The sequence below is a fragment of the Oryx dammah genome, unplaced genomic scaffold (assembly GCF_014754425.2).
Source record: "Oryx dammah isolate SB20612 unplaced genomic scaffold, SCBI_Odam_1.1 HiC_scaffold_24, whole genome shotgun sequence".
In the NCBI taxonomy this organism is placed as follows: Eukaryota; Metazoa; Chordata; class Mammalia; order Artiodactyla; family Bovidae; genus Oryx; species Oryx dammah.
In genome coordinates this window covers 73,776,134-73,796,936 of record NW_024070208.1, presented here as the reverse complement: position 1 = coordinate 73,796,936, position 20,803 = coordinate 73,776,134, and the positions used below count along the sequence as shown (strand labels likewise).

Below are 20,803 nucleotides of genomic sequence, written 5' to 3'. Positions count from 1 at the left end.
GCCCCCAATCCCTCCCAGCATCAGAGTCTTTTCCAGTGAGTCACCTCTTCGCATGAGGTGGCCAAAGTACTGGAGTTTCAGCTTCAGCATCATTCCTTCCAAAGAAATCCCAGGGCTGATCTCCTTCAGAATGGACTGGTTGGATCTCCTTGCAGTCCAAGGGACTCTCAAGAGTCTTCTCCAACACCACAGTTCAAACGCATCAATTCTTCGGTGCTCAGCCTTCTTCACAGTCCAACTCTCACATCCATACATGACCACAGGAAAAGCCAAACTGTCTAGCATGTTAGATTTTTAGTACATGCTAATTTAAGAATTTTTTTTTTTTAATTAAGGGAAAAGCTATCTTGGCAAGTTTTAAGCCTTAACATTTATTTAGTATATTAAAATTATGGTTATCACTTTCTTTTATAGTAAATTCTGTAATATTCTTAAATATCAGGCCAGTTTAACCAGTGTAAATCAGGCGCAAGGCAAAACAAAGGTGTGTTTGTCAAACCTTCACTTTTCCCAGTCATTTCTGTTGTTTTATCGACATGAAGGAAGCATGTCCATTAGTCCTTGTCTAATAGTGCATTCAGATCATTGACTTAAGAGTAAGTTTTTCTTCAGCTCCTAGAACTTTTAGGGTAATTTTATCAGTTGTATTTGTCACCAAAGTAATACAGGGAAGTCCCTTCACGTGTCTTAGTGTTGTATGAGAGTGTAGACGATTCTGCTCTGGGGTTGAGTGTACGGTAGCATGGTGGTTTATTTACCCATTTGGCGGGTGATGACCATCTGGGGCTGTTTCCACTTTTGGGCTATTACGGACAATGTTGCCGTGAACATTATTTTCTGGTTTTTGTGTCGACATGCTTGCATTTCTCTCGAGTATGTGCCCAGGAGTGAAATTGTTGGGTCATATGGTAACTCTGTGTTTAACACTTTGAGGAACTGCCAGGCTGTTTTCTTTTCCAAAGAACCTGCCCCAAGGGGGGTTCTAATTTCTCTACATCCTCTTGGCATTCCTGATGATGGCCACCCTCAGGGATGAGAGGTGGTATCTATCTCATTGTGGTTTTAGTTTGCATTCCCCCTCATGCTTAATGATGTCGGTCCTTATTTTTCTGCTTCCTTGCCAGCCTTGATATACAACTTTAAAATTTTTTCCAATTCCGTAAGTACAGTAGGGCATTTTATTATGCTTATTTGCATTTCTGTCAATAGTGGGTTTGAGTGTCTTCACAAATCCTTAGCCCTTGGGATTTCTTACTCTGTTGAGTTCTGTTCATATCTTTTTAAGTTTTCAGTTGGCTTTCCTATGTTTTAATACTTGATATGTATATTAAAATGTTACCAGTTTTAGATAGCACAAGTATTTTCTCTGACTCTGTTACAGTTCTTTTAACTTCAGGGTATCCTTTGTTGAAAAAAATCCTAAATATTAATGTAGTTATCAATTTTTACCTTCAGATTTCTGCTTTTGGGATCTTGTTTAAGGAAACTTCCAGTTACCTAAGGTTAAGAATTATATGAAAATTTCCATCTTTTATCAGCCTTATAATTTTGCCTTTTGCATTTAGCTCTTTTATCTGTCTGGCATACAGTTTGAAGTGAGGATTTTATTTTTCTCCATGTAGAAATAAGTTTTATAATACTATTGTATAAAATAGTATTTTCCCCACTTACATGTTATGTTATATACCAAAGTCCTCTTGTATGTCTAGGCCTGTTTCTGGATTTTCTTTTTTATTCCTGGGCCAGTATCACTCATGGTCTGTGTGTGTGAGAGAGAATTATTGTTACCTTGGCCTTGTTTTGAGTCGTAGTATCTGGAATGATAATGGTCTCCACCTCTGCCCACATACATCCAAAAACTTTTGCTGTTTTTGACAAGTACATGAGGTCTCAGAAGACCTTTTTTCTTCCACGTCTTAGAATGAGTTTGTACATTTTCAGTTTAAAATCTTACTAAAGTTTCAGAATTGATTTTTGAGAATTGACATCTTAATGTCATCCCATCCTTGGCTATGAATGTCCATTTTTTAAATTAGGTTTTCATATTTGAGCTTTAATGCAATGTAAACGTTTTCCTTCAGAAAGATTATGCAGGTTTTGAGTGATATATTTTCGGGTTGGTTATTGCCTATTTAAGGGGACGAGTTTTTTTTTTTTCCTGCCACATCGTTTCTGGCAATCTTGCTGAGGTCTTACTGGTTTTCTACGCATATGCTCACGTCTGTAAATGATGGTTTTCTGTGCCCCTGTCCATTCACATCACCATCTTACCATGACCTCTAGAACTGTGTGGGCTGGCAGCGATTGGAGGGATACACTGGTCTTGTTCTTGATCTTAAAAAAAAGCACATTTTTCTTTAAGTAGGATATTTGCTATAGAATTTTGATGCGTGGCCTCTTTTTTTCTTAATTAAGAAAGTCTGCTTCTATTCCTGGTTAAGACTGTTTTGGTCTTCGTTTTTAAACAAACAAACCATAGCATGTACTTTTTTCCCCCTGTTATTGTAAAGATAGGTATGTGGTTTTTCTCTTTCCATCTCAGTGTAAGTAGATGGCAGATAGCCAGATCTCCAGCGTGCCCTTTCTGATTTCTAAGAAAGTAAATTGGTTTCATAGAGCAGGGAAGTCTTCTGTAGTTGGCTGTTGCCGAGAGGCTGAGAGAGTCCCTTTATTAGTTGAGAACTGTCTGAGCCCCTTCTGTTACACGTCAGTTCTCTTCTGTTGAATTCTGCAGGGTGCTCACAGACAGAATAGGAAAATAGAACCTGACCTTGCCTCGAACAGCGTTTCCATCGCCGACTCCCTCCCCGGGTACTTCCTTCCTGCTCATGGCTCAGGAAGGATGCCGATGCAGCATTTTTGCTGGTTGTTCAGTTGATCATCGATTTTTTTTTTTTTTTTGAAATCATTGAATATTGACTCCCTTTTGGGCTGGCGGTTCTGCATCTCAGCTCCTAAACTGTCTCTGGGTTCTGGGGTGGAGGACTAACTTGGCTCGGAGTGACAGCTGAGAACTCTGTGAACTGGCCAGTGTGTTACGTTGAGATGTCTGCAGTTTGTGGACTGTTTGTGTCTCGGAACCAGCAAGAAGGGGCAGTCATATGTTGGGAGTCATTCACATGACCGCTGGGAGAGGTCCTGGGTGGTCCTCATTTCTGTGTGTGGCTTGAAACTGTTTCTGCCTTTGCTGGGATTGGTTCGAGACACAGGGGAGCAAAGCACTTCAAGTGGCAGGAGGCTTGGGAGGAAGTGGGGCTCTGGGGGGCTTGGACGGCCTTGGTGGGCAGTACATGTTCCTGAATTTACTATAATACTAAGTCTTCTTGCTCCATTGCTTTCAAGTTCCACTTCAATACTTTCCCTCCATGTTTCAGGCCACGCAGGCCAGGCAGCTTGGTGGGATGACGTGGCCCCAGCCTGACTGGGAGAGAGGAGTTTGGGGGTTGCGGGGCAGGGGAAAGGCCTGCAGATCTGGTTTCAAGAAAAACCACAAGCGAGCTGGAGATGAAGCCTAGTTAGAAAAGGGGGCGATGGTTTGCCTTGTGTCCCCACTTCTCTGTGCTTTTCTAGCCATTCTGACCCCGAGGCTCAAGCTCTAGAGATAGTCTACCTGCTTCTGAAGATGGGGGTCCCAGCTCCGAGTTAAACCAGCCCTGTAGTTGGTCACCTGGTGTTGGACGTGTGTGCAAAATAACAGTATGGACCGTTGATCTTTCGAGTTTTTTTCTGTGCTATTCAGCATGGCTTGCTGTTTAATAAAGGCTTCCTTGGTAGCTCAGTGGTAAAGAATCCGCCTGCCAATGCAGGAGACGTGGGTTCAATTCACGGAGCAGCTAAGCCTCTGCACCACAACTTTTGAGCCGCAACAACTGAGCCCTGGAGCCCATCTTCCAGCAACAAGAGAAGCTACTAATGAGAAGCCTTTACGTCACAGCCAGAGAGTAGCCTCTGCTGTCTGCAGCTAGAGAAGCTCGTGCAGCAATGAAGACCCAACGCGTTCAAAGATTAGATGAAGAAGTAAAATTATTTAAAAAAACAAACATGTGCTGTGCAGATAAATTGCTAGAATCGTAGGTTATTAGAGCGGAAAGGGACCTGGGAGGCTCCCAGCCTCACCTTTTGTTCTCCCGAGCAGAAAACTGCTGCTGGAGAAGCCATCTCAGCGGCTCCCACCAAACAAGGTTTTCCTCTGGAGCTGGAAGGAGGGCGGGCTTCCTGGAGTCCCAGGGCTGGGGCAGGAGGTGGGACAGCCAGCCGTCCGACTGGGCAGCTGCTGTGAGGTCCTGCCCCGACGGCCGCCGTGTCCGTGTTTGCAGCACCCCGTGGAACCCAGCATCTGCTCGCAGCTCAGCCTTTCCGTGGAGACCCCGCAGGAAGCTTGAGCAGGTGGCCAGACAGCAGATCTGCAGGCCCTGGGTCACTGTGTCACTCCTGACTTGGTTCTCAGGCTGGAAGGTGTTGTCTCCACGGGGCCTTACTGTCCCCATGTTGAATTTTTATTTACTGCCCCCTCATTTCCTGGGTAGTCCCACAGGAGAATTCTTGCCTGGCACGGGGAAATAGTTTTCTTCACTCTCAAAAGCAGAGCTGATGGTCCCCTCTGTGGCGCATGTATGAGAACCATGTGAACTTGGAGTTGATGCAGGAGCCGGGGCCCTCGTCAGCCTAGACCCAGAGGCCTCGCCCTTGCTGCCAAGACCCCTATGGGGCTGGGCAGCTGGTCCCGGCTACCCCGCCCCTCCCACTGCTTTGCCTGCGCCCAGCCTCGTCCCTGCCAGGAATCGCCTGGTGGCGTGTGGTCCCAGCAGCACCGCCGGTCTGTTGCTTTTGCTGAGGGTGGAACACCAGGCGGCCCTCACCTGCCCACTGCCCGAGCCCGTCCCCTTCCTCCTCAGCTCAGCCCTCCCTGACAGCTGGCGTCTGATGCTTTGTGCTGTCGTATCCTGGGGTGGGGCCTTTGTGATGGTGTTGGCTTTTGGTTTGACCCTTGGGGTCTAGAGGATTAACTGCTGGAGAATCAGTTAGCTCTTGGTCCTTTCAGGAGGGTTGAAGTGGTTGCGATGTTTTTGAAAAACCTGTGTATGAAACCGAAGGTTTTACTGGTACATTTGAGAGTCCTTTTGTCCCGGTCGTGACAATTCATCTTTTTAAAGGGCTTCCCTGGTGGCTCAGAGGGTAAAGCGTCTGCCTACAATGTGGGAGACCTGGATTTGATCCCTCGGTCGGGAAGATCCCCTGGAGAAGGAAATGGCAACCCACTCTGGTACCCTTGCCTGGAAAATCCCCTGGACGGAGAATCCTGCTAGGCTATAGTCCAGTGGGTCACAAAGAGTCGGATACGACTGAGCGGCTTTACTTTCTTTTTCTTCTTTTAAAGTATGGTGTTGGTTTCTGCCATACATCAACATGGATCAGCCTAGAGGTATCCATTTCTCCCCTCCTGTGATGACTCATCTTTAAAGAAGTAAACTGATCTGTAGGTGACTGTTTTCTTCCTCTTTGGATGTCTGAAATGTAGATTTATTAAACTCCTCATGAGTAGGTTTCCCTGCTCTTGTCTCCCTATGCTTGATGCACAGATAACCAGACAGAGGGTTCTGATGTCTGTTAGTCGCATTACTGTGGCGGCAGGTAGCAAATATCCTCAGGCATTTCTTTGAAGGAAAGAGGAACTCTTTTTGAAGAAAAGGAGTTTGGGATGCGACATTCTGTAGAGCACATGCAGACAGCTTTCCTAGCTGGGTGTTTAAGTCGCTTCAGTCGTGTCCGACTCCTTGCAACCCTATGGGCTGTAACCCACCAGGCTCCTCTGTCCGTGGGATTCTCCAGGCAAGAATGGATACTGGAGTGCACTGCTGTACCCTCCTCCAGATCCTCCCAACCCAGGGATCGAACCTGCATCTCTTACATCTCCTACGTTGGCAGGCAGGCTCTTGACCACCAGTGCTGCCTGGGAATTACTGATGTCTTGGCATTGGGTGGCTATTGGCCTACTGCAGGTTGAGTTGTTAAAAGCAGTTTCTGTAACTGTTAAGTAGACCAAGCATCATTACAGTGGTTTAGGTCTTTAACTTAGTTGCCTGGATTTTGATGGTTGTTCACTGCCTTAGTGTGAGATTGGCTTTCTGATTATATGCTTCAATTCCATCTAATGACTTTTCTATGTCGAAATAAATGGGAATCAGTGGAGATCAGCCATTGGTGAGGTTGGCTATAGACCAGTGCTTATTGAAGCTAATCACCCATATTTTTTGTTTATATAGAAGCCTTTTTCCACTGCTTTTAACCAGGCTGGTATAGAGAGCCATGTGGATTTGGGAATCATTATTGGGCACATTTTTAAAATGGCTGTGAGGAGGAGTTGTTTGCAGGTGTTGAAATGTTTGGTAGAAAACGGTTTGTTCTTTAAAAGTAACAGTTGATGTCTGGCTGTGTTTTGAGAAGGAAATGCTCTTAGGCTTGCTTTCTGTCCTGAGTCGTGGCGTTCAAGACCGCTTGCCTTTCTATCGCCCCCTTAACTCACCCCACCTCTAAGTGGAGCAGTATTTCTGGACACTGCGTTTTGAAAGTGGATCTCCATTCAGAGGGGGACAGACTTGTCCCTAAAGGAAAAGGGGCATAAATACGCCAAACGCAAAACCACAATGATCTCTTTGGTTGCAGGGACCTTGGGGCCATCTTGCGCTAAGAACTTGCCTTTAGAAGATCCTTTGGTTCCCATCTGTGTCTCCCTCCCCTCAAAGGGATGGCAGCCCGATGGACAGTGGGCACGTGACCCCCCGCCTCGCCAGGCTCCCGTGGAGGTAAGCTGCTGTCGGCACTGCCCGGACAGACGTGCGCCCTCCATCAGCCTGAGCTCCGCCTCCACCCACAGCTGGTGCACGCGTGTCAGAGGCCCCGAGACTTTCTCTCTCCTGTCTCCAGCCAGGGTAGGGGCTCTGCCTCATCGGATAACCACGCGGGGCCTAGGAATGAGTGGAGTGCAAGGCAGGCCTGGCCACTGTCTCCTGGTTGAGGCCAGGCATTCCCCTGACTGAGATGGTGGTCTTGAAATCACGGTCAGCCTGCTTGCGGGTCTGTGTCTGTCACTCACTGCACAGTGGGCTTAATTCTGGTCACTCAGAGCCATTACTGCTTTAGGGGCAAGTTGCACAGTGTCTCCTGCCCTTCTTGCTTGTATCGGGGGTGGCAGGGAGGCGGAACACACTGTTGATGGGGTTGCTGTCAACTGTCACGAGTCTGGTGCCGGTGTGTGTGAATTAGAAACCGAGCTCTGACCATCTGGGAGGTAATGGGTCTGGATCCAGACCCGGGGAAGGCCCAGCGGACCACGACTCTGCGTCTCCCCCGGGAATCGGACCGCAGCCCCAGGGCCGGCTTGGCTTGGCTGCCGGCAGTCCACATCGCTTCACTCTTCAGGGAGCAGGAAGAGCGGAACAGATTACTCTGTTTTCTAGCAAAGTTTTGTCATTTGTGTTTTTGTCTTAAAGGGTTTAGGTGTCCGGGTTAAAAAGAGGAGAAATTTTAACTTGTCTTCTTTGGGAAAAGGTGCTGGGGGTCGAGCTTCCCTTGGGCTGTTGGAATGAAGTCAGACTTTGGGAGCCGAGGTGTGGCTGTCGAGAGAAGCGGACTTTTTAACCCGAGGGTTGTCTTTTGGACTTGGTGCATAGGCCTCCCATCTCCCTTTCCGGCAGTAGCCGGCGAGTGGGCAGGCGGGTGTTGCAGGATGGCCAGCCGTGCAGGCTTGGGAGGTTGCGGGGGTCGGGTCTTTGCAGGGCTCAGTGCTAAGAGCCTGAGGGTGGGGCACGGAGGGGCTGCTGGTCGGTGGGGTCCCTGTCCAGGGTGATCCCATGTCTGGGGTGGGGCGTGAGGTGCCTCACTGTCACCATTTCCTTTATGACAGCTTGTCCACATTTTCAAAAAAGGAAGCGTCTTCATAGTTGACCTTTGGAACGGGCAGGTAACTTCCTCTAACCCGTGAAGCTCACCTCTCTGCCTGTTGCCAGGATCTCCCTCCAAGCTCCGGGCCCTGTGCTCTGGCAAGGCCCCGGGCACGTGTAGAGAGCGTTAGCAACATCATCTCCTGGTTCTCACGTGCTCTTGTACCTCCCAAGTCCCCATATCGTGTGTACTCACCAAGAGGCGCGGTAAGCCACCCGCAGCCCCTTGCTCTTTCTTACATGGACTGTCTGACGAGGCGGCTGCACCTCTAATCAAAGGGAGTCCGTCCCAGCCCAGCGTCCGTGTGAGAGCAGCAGGTTATAAGCTCAGGGTTATTCAGAGAATTTTTAATTCTAGCTTCCCTTCTTGCTTTAATAATGTACCGAGTTTGATACTACCTTTTCCGGTTCGAATCAAGTTTCTGCCTCCGTCTGACATTCGGAAAATTAGAGCCGGTTCCCTGGAGTTGGCTGTCAACAGGAGCGGCAAGTTCCTAGCCCGGCTCTCTGCTGTCTTCTTTAACCTAAGGAGGTCTGGGGCTCTCGGTCCTGCCCCAGATGCGTTGCAGTGTGCAGAGCTGTGTCTCTCTTTAGCTCATTTCAGGAAAGCACTCTCTGGGTAAACTGGGATCTTGGGCATTTGGGTTAAGATAAGGACTGGCCCCCCTAGAGCACATTTAACTAGTGTTCACTTGTGCTGTACTGGGGTGGGGGGAACACAGGAAATGTTTGCAACATATTCAGTGAGGTGTATGAGCCTTTAAGGACTTTGGGGTCTGAAGTGTCTTTCCCCACAGGTAATCTGACAGGTGCTTGCTTTTTAAAAACTTTGAACGGTGTTCTGTGTGTATGCGCGCAGGGCCCTGGGAGTTCGGAGTCCGGCCTGTCCCTCCTGGAATGTGTTCTGACTGTGCTGGTCATTTGTGTCGGAAGCTTGTCCTCCCTTTGTGCTGCTGCTGCTGCTAACAGGAGCTCAGTCATGTCCATCTCTTTGCGACCCCATGGACTGCAGCCTGCCAGGCTCCCCTGTCCATAAGATTTTTCCAGGCAAGAATACTGGAGTGGGTTGGCAGTTTCTTCTCCAGGGGATCTTCCTGACAGGGGATGAATGGAGCCTGGGTCTATGCCGTCTTGTCTGCTTTGGTAGGTGGATTCTTTACCATTGGTACCACCTGGCCTGGGTTTTGCGGCCCTGGGCCCCCTCGCGTCGGGTCCAGCCACCCCTCCTGCCACCGTGTCACATGACTTACTGCTTCTGGGCGCTTGGAGCCCGGCTGCCCTGCCTCCATTGGGCACGGATGCAGGTGGGGGCCCCGGGCCCAGATCTTCTCGGGTTGGTGAAGGAAGGAGACGCGTGATCTGGCCATTGCCTCCCCGAGCAAGTGCTCTGGGGGTCAGGGCCCCTGTCCAGCAAGGGGAGAGGGCATGCTAGGTCAGGGTGAGATGGAGCCTGGCCTCCTGGACCTGTTTCTTCGAGATTCCCCAGCTCTGGCTTCAGCCTGCGGAGTCCAGAGAGCAGCTCAAAGGCAAGAGACCGCCTGGCCTGGGAGACTCACCCTGGGCCAGAGGGCCTGGAGTTGGAGCGGGGAGATAGCAGGGGGGCTGCGGTGATGAAGACGCCGATCCAAGGAGGGAGAAGGGAAAGCCACTCGTCTTGGACGCTGACACAACGTGACTCCTGCGTGCGGGTCGTACCACAGGGCCACAGAGCGGTGTTGTCCGAAGTCAGATAACTTAGCGTAAACTGAACTTGCCCACGTCAGACAGCTGTACACACTCCTGAGTTCTCCGAGCTTGTTATAAAGGTGGTGTAGTTTCTGCTCCTAAATTATTTTTTTTTTTTTAAATAGACTTAAAGCGTTTGGCAGGGCTGGGTCTTGCCCTTTGATGCCCTCCTTCTCTCCATGCCTCTCTCAGCTGTTCCCAGTGCCCGCCCCCTCTTGCTGCCAGGTAGGTGGAGGGGTGTCTGGCGGTGTGAGGAGGGTGTGTGGGTCCGTGTGGCTCTCCCCTGGGGTCCTGCTCCTAACCGGCCACCTTGGGGACTCCCTTGGTGCTGTGCCCGTGAACCCCACCACAGCCCCTTGAAAACGGTGTTTCATCACTTTGGTTAATTAGAGACTCAAGAGTTTCAAACCACACATAAGAGGTGTGAATAATGTGATATAAATATTGTTGGAACCCTCTGTTGTGGTTTCCCTTTTTTTTTTTCCCCCTTCTATTTTCATTTCAAAGTTTAAGCAGTAACATTGAATGACAAGACTCTTTCTAGAAAGACAGGTTTCTTGGCTCATCTGACACGCGTATACAGTTCTGCTTATCGTGGATAGTAAGAAAAGGTGCGGGCACCAGAGAGCATTGAGCTGTGACTTGAAAGTCTAGTGAGTGAAAGTTGCTCAGTCGTCCCTGACTCTCTGCGACCCCATGGACTATACAGACTATATTCTCCAGGCCAGAATACTGGAGTGGGTAGCCTTTCCCTTCTCCAGAGGATCTTCCCAACCCAGGGATCGAGCCCAGGTCTCCCGCGTTGCAGGCAGATTCTGTACCAGCTGAGCCGCCAGGGAAGCCCTTCAAGTTTAGAGGTGTCCTGGAAGGTGTGAGCAAGCATGGTTCTCGTGAATAATGAGGCTGGCCACCAGCCTTTCACACTGTATTCGGGCCCGTTGGGTCTTTGTGGGCCGAATCTCCCTGTCACCACATAACTGGAACATGATTGGGCTCCACGGATTGGTGGGGGTGGGGTGGACGGAGAGGGTCTCACATCAATTGGAGCGCAGGCTGGCTACCTGCTGGAGGGCTCCGAGGCGGGGCTCGAGCCAAGGGAGCGTTTCTGGGTGCGCCCTGTCCTGGAAGATGTTAGTAGGTGCTGCCTGGTGAGATGTTTGGACACGCTGGGTCTAGCAGGCTTCTGTTACAGTGTTTTCGGAGCTTTTGCGCCTTGAAGGGGAAGTTTAATATGTGGTATTCCTAAGTGTATTTCTCTGTGGGACCCTCCTCTCTTGTCTCTCTGTGTTTCTCGCTCAGTAGATTTCAGTTCTGTGAAATTCTCGACAGATCCCTCTGGAAGTAGCTCTCTAGTCAGTGCTTGGAGGATAAGCCTTAGGGGACGAGTGTGGTGGAGAACCCTGGAGACGCCAAGCCGGCCCCAGGCAGCTTTCTGTGGGTCTCCCACTATTTTGCTGTCCTTTCAGTGTTGGTGGTTTAAAGGACCATGAAGCATGAAATAAAAGGCCGTTAATGAAATAGCATGGTAATGTTTTAAACAGTTTTATTTTCCAGTAGTTTTGTGAGTGAGACCATGGGATTTGAGAGGAAATAAGCTGTGAATTATTTGTGCACGTCTTGTTCCGTAGGAAACCCAAGGTAATATGTTAGCACACACAGAGATCACGACAGCCGAAATACACGGTGGATTTAAAATCTTAACAGACAGAAATGGTTGGGGGCTTGGTGGTGGTGGTGGTGGGGTGATGAATAACCACATGTCCCTAAAATCTTTTTGTCTCACTTTTTCATAAAACTTTGCCAAAGCCGTTTCTAAGGGTTCCTCAGCCCCAGCAGGGGTGCAGTTCCCTTTCTGTTCCTTGCTTCGTCCCCGAGCAGACAGTGTAACCGAGGGATGAAGGTACCGTCGTAGAAGCCGCCCCAGGCCTGCCCTATGGGCCTCTCTGCCCAGCCTGGACCCTCCTGGGCCCCTGCCGCCTGCTATTGCCCAGCGTTGGGGCCGCACATGTGCACGCCTGGTGGGTGGATGGGCACTCCCGCCTCCCCTCTTTGCAGTCCTCAGGGACCTCGACTCCTAATTTGGGGCGAACGGGCCACCCACAAGGAGAGGCCGAGCAGGGTGGCCGCTGCCCATCTGCCTCCCTTGGGCCGGCCTGTGCCTGAACCTGGTGGGGTCAGGAGGAATCTGGAAAATGCCTGCTGGTTCTAGAAGCGCTTGACCTGTTGACGTTAGAGTCTCAGTGTATTAAAACTTGGAAGGGAGCGTGGACTCTGCCAGGAAATGATCCGATTTGTCCATTTTATCATGTGTTTGCGAATCCTCTGGGTCACTTTCTTGGTTTTTGGCTCAAACTCTTTTAAACACAGTTGATTTCAGAGTTACTTCCAAATATCTGCCCCGTTCCTGTGCTGCTTCCTTCTGTGTTCGCTATTTGTTGGCTCCAGTTAATTTTCTGTAAAGAAAACTGGCTTGGGGCTTATGATTCCACGTGAGCAACGTGGCTATGAGAAGGTAGAGTCTCTGAAAAGGGAGGAAATTCACGCACGTTTTCATAAATGTGAGTAGATGGGCGGCTCTCTCGAACCTCCCCTGAGCGGCTGTTTCCCAGATGTTGGATTTTTTTTTTTTTTTCTCAATTTTGTGGATGGGGGAGCCCTAGTGTTCTGCAGGAATGGCCAGATGGTGGGTCCACACCCAGAGGGGCCCCTGATGCCAGCGCAGGGCAGAGCCTGTCCTGGGCCTGCAGAGTCCTTGGTGCTGGTTGTTTAGTCACTGACTTTGGTTGCGTGAAGGCCTGGCAGTGGCAGCCTGTCCCATGTCCCCCAGCTCTGCGAGGAGGGCCTTTGCCCAAAACAGGAGCCCTTGCCACGGACCGCACGCTCTCCCCCCATCCACGTCTGCTGCCTTGTTGGGAGATGGTGCTGTTGACTCCTATGTGTGGGGACCAGGGTGTCCTTGGCCCTCGTGAGCCGCCTGCCACCCTCGGGCTAGAGGGGCCCTCATTTCACTGTGCTGATCTGCGCGGGCGTTCAGCCACGTGGGGGGAGCCCCATGTCCCCTCCACCCGCACCCATACGGTGACAGCCACCATCCCAGTCTCCGTGGCCATTTGGAAGTCATCTGCCGCGTTCCCCGTTGTCCTGGAACAGCTGCAGCCTCTGCTTCTAGGAGAGGGGAAAGAACATCTGTTTTCTCTGAGAGTGATTTTTAGTTTGCGAGCATCTGTCCTTGTGTTTCTGGGAAAAATGGAAATGGCCCGGGAGCCCTTTGTATCAGACCCCAGGGTGACCGCGGGTAGAAGCGGAACAACTGACTGGTGGGTGGCCTAAGCGAATCCCCAAGTAAAGCTGGTTGTGAAATCACAGGGGAATATATTTCATCTCACAATCAGTCATGGGGATCGAGCAGTCGGCTCAGCACCAAAGAGAACAGAAAATGTTGAGATGTCTTGAAGGACGGGGACGTGGATTCCTTTTTCTCCCCGAACACATTGCCCGGCTGTAACTGAAGAACATCCCTGCAGACACTCAGCAGCTCCATTTTATGGTTTTCAAGAAAGTTGAATGAATTAAATTTCCAATTAGGCGAAATATTTTACTTCACCAAAAAGAAACTCAGGTCTGTTTTCTGGCTGATGTTACTTACCTATGATTTAAAATAAGCATGAATTGTATTCCTAGTTCTGTTTAACAACTGATGGAAAAACCCAAGTGAACTTTTTGGCCAACCCTTACCTTTTCTGCACATTCAAACCTTTGACGTATCTAAACACAGCTAATATATTTAGATACAATAATTATAATTAATTATGCCATATTGGGCTTCTCAGGTGGCGCTCGTGGTAAAGAACCTGCCTGCCCATGCAGGAGAGAGAAGAGATGCCGGTTTGATCCCTGGGTTGGGAAGCTCCCCTGGAGAAGGCAATGGCAGCCCACTCCAGTATTCTTGCCAGGAGAATCCCATGGACAGAGGAGCCTGGTGGGCTACAGTCCATGGGGTTGCAAAGAGTCTAACACAGCTGAAGCGACTTAGTACTCACAGTTAAGCCATATGCTTTTTTTTTTTTAAACTTCTGTTGTCCAAGTTGGAGAAGCGAATGGCAACGCACTCCAGTATTCTTGCCTGGAGAATCCCATGGACGGAGGATCCTGGTGGGCTACAGTCCATGGGGTCGCAAAGAGTCAGACATGACTGGGTGACTAATCACATCACATTGTCTAAGTAAATTTCTTGGGGGGAGAAGAAAAGTTTCCTGAGATGACAGCCCTTACTTGGATTATGTAATGAGGAGCTGCTTAGCCTGTAACTACAGAGAAGTTTCCTGTGGGTGAGGGGAATGGACTTCTCCCCACCCATTGTCACACGGCACAAGCGGGACTTTAAGGTGTTCGGGTGAATAAGGACATCAGAATGCAGACGTGGAGTGTTCGGACCAGGCCCTCTTATCGAACCCTGTCCGGGAGCCACACGATGTGGCGGTCATAGCCGACTGACCACAGTTTGCCAATTGCTGGACCTGGGCACTTAGCGTGGCTGCTCTCTGGGCATCTGTACGGAGCTGTGTGTACAGAGCTATATGGCATTTGTATAAATGCCGCGATGGGTTCTTCTGAAGGCAGCAGTGGAGCTGGGGGAGGTGGTGGCTGACGTCACAGTCGGGTGTGGGGGACCAGAACCACTGGTCTCGTCAGTGACCTTGGGTTTGCGCCCCGGGAAGGGGTTGCACGTCTGATGCGTACACAGCTTGACTGGGTCCAGCCGCCCATCGTGAACAAACTGACTGTAAATTGGGTACCTGCGTCTGTCTGACTGTTAATAGAGCTGTGCAGAAGATAAAAGCGAGTGAGGTGGCTGGGAGTTGTGGAGGAAGAGGAACAAGAATTTGGGTGGCAGAAACGTCTCCTCAGCACAACCCAGCTCTGAACAGACAGCACACTGAGAAGTCCCTTCCTTCGGAAGTGGTTTACTGTTGGGGTGTGGTGATTACCCTGCAGGATGGAAATAGAAGTATAAATACATAAGAGAATTCGCCACCTGTGCATTTGAAATAATAGCATCTGTTATTCGTGAATATCCTAATTCCTTAAATTGTCTTAACACATTCGGCTCCTCTTCAGTTTGCAAACCATAGTAAAGTCTTCTTTCTCTGCTGTGTTCACCCTCAGGCTCGGTCTTGTCTCATCTCTGGGCTGGACCTTTATCAGAGAATTAATTCTGCACCCTAGCAATCACTTCTTTGGGTTTTATGGTTTTGTCGCAGATATTTCTGATGTTGGCTGTGTTGTCATCATTCAGTCGTGTCCAACTCTTTGTGACAACATGGACTGCAGCATGCCAGGCTTTCCGGTCCTTCACCATTGCTCAAACTTACGTCCATTGAGTTGGTGATGCCATTCAATCCTCTGTTGCCCCCTTCTCCTCCGGCCCTGAGTCTTTCCCAGCATCAGGGTTTCTTCCCCTGATGAATCGGCTTTTCACGTCATGTAGCCAAAGTGTTGGAGCTTCAGCTGTAGCATCAGTCCTTCCAGTGAATATTCAGGACTGATCTCCTTTAGGATGGACTGGTTGGATCTCCTTGCAGTCCAAGGGAGTCTCAAGAGTCTTCTCCAACACCACAGTTGGAGAGCATCAATTCTTTGGCACTCAGCCTTCTTTACGGTCCAACTCTCACATCCATACATGACTACTGGAAAAACCATAACTTAGACTGTATGGACGTTTCTCTGCAAAGTAATGTCTCTGTAATACACTGTCTAGGTTTGTCATAGCTTTTCTTCCAAGGAGCAGGCGTCTTAATTTCATGGGCACAGTCACCATCTGCAGTGATTTTGGATATGATGTGCAATGATACGAAAATCTTTGCCTGGCAGAAGGATACTCTTGTAATTATTAGAAACACTTCACTTTTAGGAAGAGTCCATTTTTAGGTTATCATGATTATGGCAGACTTGTTTGACTTGGCAGTTTATGCCCACTGATGGTTATGTTTGATCTTGGATGAGGAAGAGGGGGGACGGGGGAGGGGGAGTCCTCCTCTTTCACCTCCCCGGGCACTCCTTCCATGCTCTCTGTTGTTTTGTTTGTCAGATTTATGTTGTGAGTTTTATTTCCTTGAGACCCTGTAAGGATCTTCAGGCAGAGTGCTTTTGTCCATCTTAGTTTCTACCAGCATTCAGCACAGAAACGTCGCATTAACACATCTTTTACTGCATTGTGCCAGATTTGTGTAGATGCCAAAGTGCAGAATATCTCAGTGCCCGTCTGGGGAGACTTAATTACTGAGACTCACGCACACACATGCACGCAGTTAGAAGGCAGCCTCTTCCAGGAGAGAGACTCTCCTGACATGAACCCCGAGAAGAGCATCTGGGGGACGGCTCCGTGTCCTTTCCAGTTTACTGCAGGACATTAGGGCAAAAGTTCTTCTTCTTGGCACAGGGGAGCGGGGCGTGGGAATGCTGCAAGTCCCAGGCACACATTACGTAAATTGAGGTCCTTTGCAGGCAGTCGGATTAGAGTTGGTTGATTTCTGAAAGGAAAACGGTTAAGAGCAGTTACGTTAGAACATGTTTCCCTCGCTGGCATCCCTTAGCAGTTGCTTAGCGTCTGTGCGGTTGGTTCCTGTGGTTCTTGCTGTTTCGGTGTCTGACTCAGCATGAAGTCTGGGGTTGAGTCCCAGTTGCCTCCCCGCCCTGCACTCCGCCAGGTATGCAGTTCTGTCAGATGTAAGAGGCTGATGACCTGGATGCATATTTTCTGTGTCTGTGAGTCTGTTCTGGTTCTGTAGATAAGTTTCTTTGTATAATTTTTTACTTGACTCCACATGTGAGTGATATCATATGATACTTGTCTTTCTCTGCCTGCCTTACTTTACTCTGTGTGCTCATCTCCAGGTCCATCCATGTGGCTGCAAATGGCATTATTTCATTCTTTTTCACGGCCGAGTGGTATTCCATTGTCTGTACAAGCCACACCTTCTTTAGCCGTTCATCTGTCGATGGACGTTTGGGTTGCTTCCGTGCCTTGGCCTTTGTCAATAGTGCCGCTGTGAATGCAGGGGGTGTATTACCTTTTTGAATAATAGTTTTGTCTGGATGTATGCCAAGAGTGGGGTTGCTGGGTCATATGGAAACTCTTCAGTTTTCTAAGGCACCTTCATTCTGTTCCCTGTAGTGACTGCACCAGCTTAACATTCCCACCAACAGTTTCCGGGAGGGTTCCCCTTTCTGTACATCCCCTCCAGCATTTGCTATCTTTTTAATGATGGCCATTTTGACCCGCGTGAGGTGGGTGATACCTCATTGCAGTTGTTTGATTTGCCTTTCCCTAGTCATTAATGGGGAGAAGGCAATGGCACCCCACTCCAGTACTTTTGCTTGGAAAATCCCATGGACAGGGGAGCCTGGTGGGCTGCAGTCCATGGGGTCGCTAAGAGTCAGACACGACTGAGGACTTCACTTTCCTTTTCACTTTCATGCACTGGAGAAGGAAATGGCAACCCACTCCAGTGTTCTTGCCTGGAGAATCCCAGGGACGGGGGAGCCTGGTGGGCTGCCGTTGATGGGTTCGCACAGAGTCGGACACGACTGAAGCGACTCGGCAGCAGCAGTCGTTAGTGGTGTTGAATACCTCTTCAGGCGCCTGTTGGCCGTTGGTTTTCTGATGGATCTTCTCGTTTCCTTCTCTCGCTGTTACTTCTCTGGTGTCAGCCATTGATCAGACAGGCCCCTCCTCTGAGCACACGGCATTTTGTCCCACCACAGGCCTCCTGGTGGTACTTAGTTGGTGACTTTTCTGTCATGAAAAGTGATTCGTTTAGGAAAAGAGCCTGGGCCCTGTCAGAGCCACGACAGTGTGTGTGTGGCAGGTGTCTGAATCACTGAGGAATGCTGCCGTCTGTGGGAGAGAGCAGCAATTAAACCAGCTTTCGTCGAGCTCAGGGATGGGGTTCTTGTGCCTGGAGTACAATTGGAAGGTGCTGTGGTCGTCAGGGCATTGGTTTGGCTGTAAAACAGGGTAGGGGTTTGGCTTCGAAACCAGTCTCTTGCCTCCTAGTTTCACAAGCCTCCCGGTGGACCTGGGTTCAAACAGAGGACACTCTGTAAAGTCCGTGTGGTCGTCACAGCTCAAGTTCACGGGCGCTGCGGTGTGCAGGGCTTGCCCCTGAGGTGGCCGTCCTTCCGTCCCCGGAGCAGACGGGACGCTGAACATGGCTGCAAGCCTGCTCTCTGGGTCGCGGAGCTGGTGAGGGCCAGAGGCAGATCCAAGCCTGGCCTGGGAGCTCTGCATTCATGCCCAGCATCTTTGCAGAAGGCACCTTTGCTTTATAAACTGTTCGCTGGTTTACTGAGACCTCCTGAGCCCAGCCTTTCTTTGCAGCACAGATGCACAAGCAGAACTTATTTCCAAATTCATATTGTAAAATGTAATCCTTGTTAACGTCGCCGAATCTGCCCCTTTTCTCATTTACCTTGTTTTAACCTTCCCATTGTCTGAATGTCTGTGAATGTGGGGAGTGCCAGCTTTCAGTCGGCACAGGGCAAGTTTGCCTGTCAGTGGTATCGTCGTAGACATCGTGTCCACGGTAAATTAATCTCCACAAGCAAAAATTGCCAAAAGCAAAATCAAAAGACAGATGAGGACATTGCTGTGTTTGTGGCTTATGTTACAGGGAGCTAGCTGCTTTCTCTAATATTAGGTCAATAGAAAAGCAGATAAAGGATATAATAAGGGCTTACAAAAAAGAAAACACACGTGACTCAGACTCAAGTCCCCAGTGTCCTCCGAGGCCTCTCTCCTTGGCTGGGAGGTACCGTCTTCCTTCTCCCTGTGCCGTCTTGTGGTTGCCCCTCTGTGAGCCTGGGTCCTAATATCTCCTTAGGAGGACACCAGTCACTTTGGACAAGGCCCACCTTTATGACTTGACTTTACCTTTCACCTCTTCATGAAGACCTTGTCTCCAAACACAGTCACATTTTGCGGTCCTCAAGGTTGGGACTTCAGCGTATGACTTTCACAGGGGGACTACAATTCAGCTCCTAAGTTCCAGGACACTGGTTAAGGGATAGAGTGTGTTGACGAAGCAAGGGGAAAAATTAGCGCCCATACATTGTTGGAGGCAGGATGAAACTGAGCTGACCTCTTTGAAGAATCACCTGTCGTTATCTGTTTAAATTCAAGTGGATTCCTTTGACTCAGCTTCCAGAAACTCCTAAAGTGATACCGCACAAACTGATAAAGAATGGGAATAACATTGTCAGTAGGGTGTGGGTTGGTTATGGCTACCAAAAATAAAGATTCCTTTATGGACAGGTATAGAGTGCTCTGAGGAGAAGCAAGGTATAGAACAGTGGCTCAGATGGTAAAAAGAAAAAAAATCCCGCCTGCAACGTGGGAGGCCTGGGTTTGATCCCTGGGTTGGGAAGGTCCCCTGGAGGAGGGCATGGCAACCCCCTCTAGTATTCTGGCCTGGAGAATCCCCATGGACAGAGGAGCCTGTGGGGCAACAGTCCATGGGGTTGCTAAGAGCCGCTAAGACCCTACTGAGTGACTTAGCCCACACCATTGCATAGAGTGTTATGTTTAGATAGAAGTGGAGGAAGGGCTCATAGGTATCTGCAGAAGACAGTCTCTGAAGTGACAGAAAACGTGATGCGAAGTTGGATGTGCAGCCAAGGGCCAGGAGTGAGACGGAAACTTCCCACTCCACACACTTTGTGTGCGTGTGCCAAGTCGCTTCAGTCGTGTCCGACTCCTTGCGGCCCCATGGACTGTAGCCCTCCAGACTCCTCTGTCCATGTGATTCTCCAGGCAAGGATACTGGAGTGGGTAAGCCGTTTTCTACTCCAGGGGATCTTCCCGACCCAGGGATGGAACCCACATCCCTTCCATCTCCTGCACTGGCAGGTGGGTTCTTTACCACTAGCGCCACCTGGGAACACTTGGGTCCCTTTAAAATGTTCAATCCGACGTTATTTATAAATACATACTTTCTTTCCCTTATGAGGAACTTACGTCATCATTCATAATTGACGTGGTTTGAGGTCATATTTTAAAAAATGAAACATTCTGATTAAGATCATTCTTATTTTTAGAACTCTTACTTATTTTTCTTGGAATGCTCCCACAAGTCACTCATGCGGGAGGTTTTATGAGGGCACTGACTGCATAGCTGGATCGTGACTGTGCTGGGTCACCTGGTCACCAGTTTGGTTCCCAAAACAGGTCCTGTGTACCTTGAGGAGGCCTCCTTCTCAAGCACTCTGGCCTCAAGGCTTGTGGGGCAGTAATTATTTTTTCATTCTACTGTAGAATGTGTATGAATCAGTGTTCCAGATTTTATTTGGCTCAGAAATCCCCATGCAGGGAAATACTATTTGGCCTTGGTGATTGGACTGGTTATTCTGAGGCGCTTCAGGGTGACGCTGTGGCAGAGGCTAATTGCTCTTGGCTTGTTTAGTTCCCTGAGCTTTGCAAAGCGCTTTCACATTCATGATCTCATTTTGTTATCAGATGAACCGTGAGGTTTATTATTGCCATCTTTTTCTGGCCCACACACTCAACCTGGCTGTCTCACAGTGAGTTGGTGACTGGCACCCAGCTCGGAGGCTGCCCGGTGTAAGCTGGCTTTGCCAAGGGCAAGAGGGAGTTTCGGTCAGCACTGGTGTGCGGTTAACACTTGAGGCTGATGGACATCGATCGTGCAGTTCATGCAGTTCAGCGGGGGCGACTTTGGCCCCCAGAAGACCCTGGCCGTGTCTGGGCTTCAGGACCGGGAGTGCGCTGCTGGCATCTAGTGGTCGGAGGCCAGGGATGCCCCTCAACACTGTCTCAGGCACAGGGCGGTCCCGGGACAGAGGTGATCCCACCACAAATGTCATTGCTGCCCAGGATGAGAAATCCTGAGGGAGCCTGCAGCCCTCAGGGCCAAGCACGTTGGCTTTGAGGGGAGGAGCACTTTGGGACTTTTGCTTGAAAAGAACCTGGGAAGCCATGGGGCTTCAGAAGGGATGGAAGGAAGAGACACAAGACACAGAAGCTGGGGAGAAGGCTGGAAGACGGGCAGCACGCCGCCCACTGCCCTCCGCCTGGAGATCTCCGAGGAGGGCACGCGGCCTTCCTGGGTGATGGGCCGCAC

At 49.7% G+C, this 20,803-nt stretch overlaps 1 protein-coding gene and 1 long non-coding RNA gene across 2 annotated transcripts in view; both read left to right on the top strand.

The window, feature by feature from the left end:
* Nucleotides 1-20,803, top strand: part of STK24 (serine/threonine kinase 24) — a 95,182-nt gene that overhangs the window by 46,870 nt on the left and 27,509 nt on the right. The gene's annotated exons all lie outside the window — the stretch shown is intronic.
* Nucleotides 4,908-19,034, top strand: LOC120883327. Its single transcript, XR_005725738.1, has 3 exons — nt 4,908-4,918; nt 11,019-11,021; nt 18,884-19,034. It is a non-coding gene; the product is annotated as an uncharacterized LOC120883327 (long non-coding RNA).